The 3,834-nt window shown below is 36.6% G+C and overlaps 1 non-coding gene across 1 annotated transcript; it reads left to right on the plus strand.

The window, feature by feature from the left end:
- Positions 1-1,027: 1,027 nt before the first annotated feature.
- On the plus strand, positions 1,028-1,134 carry LOC128040023 (small nucleolar RNA R71). The gene has a single exon (XR_008194683.1). It is a non-coding gene; the product is annotated as a small nucleolar RNA R71 (small nucleolar RNA).
- Positions 1,135-3,834: the final 2,700 nt, after the last annotated feature.

The raw sequence follows: 3,834 nt of genomic DNA on the forward strand, positions 1-3,834 counted from the left end.
GAAGTCTTTGAGGGTAGGGTGGTGGTAGTTTCATTACTAGGACTGATTCTGGTTGATTTGTCTTTGGCGGGAATTCTACCTCTAATGACATTGTTAGTTGATCAGAATTAGCTGGTCTTGAGGCTACTTTGTCAGGTTTTGCAGATTCTGATTCTGGTGAAACTGGAATTTCAACACTTGGTTGGACTTCTTCTGAACCTTGAGCGTCAGCTGGCTCCTTTTCAACTTCAACAGTTTTGGGCTCTATTGTCTTTCCACTCCTCAATGTCAATGCTATACAATGTTCCTTCCCCAGATTTCTCGGGTTCTCCGTGTCACTAGGTAGAGCACCTTGTGGCGGTTCCTGAGTTCAATAGCAAGTTAGCCCACTTAATTCTCCAAATTCCTTAGAGTGGCATCATTTTTTGCCATGTATGCCTTCAATAGATTCTCTAAGCTATTGGATGGTTCCACTTGGGTTGGTTTCTGAACTTGTTAGGGGAAACTAGGCGGCTGAGTTGGTCTAGGTTGGGCGTAAGCGTTACTGGTTCCAGCCCCTTAGTTACTCTAGGAAAAATTCGGGTGATTTCGCCACGATGAGTTTTAAAAGTTGGATTGCAGTCCTTGCCTCCCTCAGTTTTGGTTTTGGTTACCAATGTAATATATGAATTCGGGGTTCGATGGACATTCTTCAAAAAAATTTCCTTCCCCAGAATACACACAAGCTATATTCTCAAATTGGTTAGGTGGTTGGGCTGCAAAACTGTTAGACCCATTGGTGGTAAAATTCTTAAGCATTGAGGATATTGAAGATACCTGAGATGCGAGTGAAGTGAGAGTGTCCACTTTATGTATTCCAGTGACTCGTCTTCCTGACGCTGCTCGATTGGTTGGCCATTTATAATTGTTGCTAGCAATCCTCTCAATAATTTTGTAAGCCTCATTATAAGACTTAGAAAAGAGAGCACCATTAACAGAGGCATCCACTACCATCCTCATGTGAGCGTTGAGACCATTATAGAATGTCTCATGTTGAATGCAATGTGGGATTCCATGATGAGGGCACTTTTGTAATAACTCTTTGTACCTTTCCCATGCTTCATACAAAGACTCATCATCTATTTATTGGAAGGCAGTGATCTCATTCTTCAACTTGGCATTCTTGCTCCGCAGGAAATACTTCATGAGGAATCTCTTGACTAAGTCTTGCCATGTAAAAATAGAGTTCGATGGCAATGAGTTTAACCAGGCACGAGCTCTGTCCCTTAGCGAATATGGGAACAGCTTTAGTCGTAATGCATCTTCGGTTACTCCGGCTAACTTTAAAGAATCGCTCACTTCCACAAATAGTCTTAAGTGAAGATGAGGATCTTCAGTAGGCATTCCACTGAATTGGCCCACAATCTGAAGCATATGGAACATGACTAGCTTCAACTCGAATTATTGTGCCTTAATTTCGGGTCTCCTAATACCCAAATTAAGATCGTTAAATACTGGCACGACATACTATCGTAAAGCTCTATCCCTATCATCAGCAATAATGATAAGATTCTGAACAAGGTTTGCTCCGTTTCCTTGATTCATATTCTCAAAGTTTATCTTTTCGGTCCTTCTTTGGTTCGCTTGTCTTCTTCACTGTCGAAAGGTTCGTTCTATTTCAGGGTCCACAGGGAGTAAGTCGATAATCTGGTCAATACTCATAAACACCTAAAATAATCAAAGAAAGATTAAGTAAGTAAAGAAGAAAGATTAAGTAAGTAAAGATTTAAACAGGAAAATTAATAAACCAAAATGTAAAATAGATTCACAAATAATGGCTTTTTTTAAAAACAGTCCCCGGCAATGGCGCCAAAAACATAGAACGACGAAAATATGCAAGTGTACACAATCGCAACAAGTAATAAAGTGACAAGTAAATGTCGAGTTATCGTACCCACAGAGACTGCAAAAAAGAATATTTCTGAAATTAATGTTCAAACACTTTAGTGATGGAAAATATTTTGGTTTAAAGATGATTAAAAACTAAGGGTTAAAAACTAAGTAAAAAAAATTTAAAAATAAAAAGGTTCTAATGCACGATTTCAACTAAGGTTTAATCAAGATGATATAATTGTGTTGGATTAATTGCATTCCTTTAACTTAGAATTATTAAACTTATGTTTATACTGCTACGAAAAAATTCACGACTACTCGGTAATTTGCTCACTACACATACTTATTAAATTAATCAATCTCTTGAACATTTTTCCAATGTCAATCCAAGCAATTAATCAATCTTCACAAGCATATAAAAGGTCAAGTGAGGTAACAGAGTATTTCTACCTTGAAACAGTTTAATCACAATAATCTTGCAAGTTATGCAAGGCATATGTATAGCCAAATACAATGCTAAATTAACTTCAGCTACCTTAGAAGAATAAACATGCACTGATTAAGTATTGTGTCGACTAATTACAATTTCAATATGATTTAATAATTAATTCATTAGTTATCTAACAATTAATATTGCAAGAATAACTTAGGCATGTTTTTACTTAATCAAGCATCTTACCGAGGCCTATAACAGCACAAACACAATTTCAATAATTCAAGCAGGCAAAATATAATCAACCCAACACGAATTAAATTCAAGCTAGATTGATTAAAATAACCATTTCAATAGCATAAATATTCATAAACATGTTTGTAAAAACAACAACGAAATTTAAAGAGATAGGGAACAATAAGCAAATTCGGTGTTTCTCCGCGGCTTGACTGAGTTCTCCGTTCTTCGTTCTCCGTTGTCCTCGGCTATCAAGGTGCCTTATGGACACTTTAATTGCTACTCAACAATGGCTGATGAGGACCTCTTTCCCAAGAGAAGAAATCGACACTTGAACAAAAGGGAAAATGGGAAGGAAAAGTTGAGAGAAATTGAGAGAGGAGAAGAGTGAATGAGAGTGTGAGGGATGAGTTGAATGATCAGCAAGGGGTGACTTTTATAGCTAATTGTGGCTGCTAAAAATAGAAAATTCCATCAGCCAAAGAGACCCACCTTGGCTGGCCACACATGTGGCAAAGTTGAGAGATTCAACTTTGCTAAAAATAGCCTGGGGCAAATCCATAAAGCAATATTTTTTGAAGAGGTTTGAATGCAAGGTTGAAAGTTATTCAAGGGCTTCTTTGCAAGCTTATTTAGTCAGCTAAAATGCTGATTTGGGTCAGCATATTGAAGGTTCTAGGCAGCCCAATTGGTGGCTGGTTCGGTTCACTAGATTCGGTTTAACCAATGCGGTTCAACTAGACCCTTTTTTCCATAATTAATTAATAATAATTTATTTAGCCCAAATTAAATTGGGAATAAATTAAAATTAATTATTTTATGAATTAACACAAATTTTTGGACCATCTTAGGCTAGGAATAAGTTTACCTCGATGCTTCAAATTGTTTCTCAGTTTTATTCTTCGAGTATTGTCTGTCGAGCCAATTTTCGACCTTTGTGCTAATATGTCGAAAATAGTCAAAATTAATCAAAAATAACTATAAAATTAATTAAAATTCATCATGTTCATATTTCTAACATAATTTAATTATTTTATAATATTTAATCATTTTTCGACAAGACTTTAACCGAAATAGTATGATTTTAAGTTAAAAAGGGCATGTAAAAACACGTTCCTAGGCTGCTTCCACTCCGACACAGCCTCAATCTTTTGTGGATCAACTTGAATCCCCTAAGCCAAAACTACATGACCAAGAAATGTCTCCTTACGCAACCAGAACTCGCACTTACTAAACTTAGCATAGAGCTGTTTTTCCCTTAAAATCTGAAGAACGACTCGAAGGTGCTCATCATGCTCATCCTCAGTTCTCAA

The sequence above is a fragment of the Gossypium raimondii genome, chromosome 3, assembly GCF_025698545.1.
Source record: "Gossypium raimondii isolate GPD5lz chromosome 3, ASM2569854v1, whole genome shotgun sequence".
Taxonomy (NCBI): domain Eukaryota; kingdom Viridiplantae; phylum Streptophyta; class Magnoliopsida; order Malvales; family Malvaceae; genus Gossypium; species Gossypium raimondii.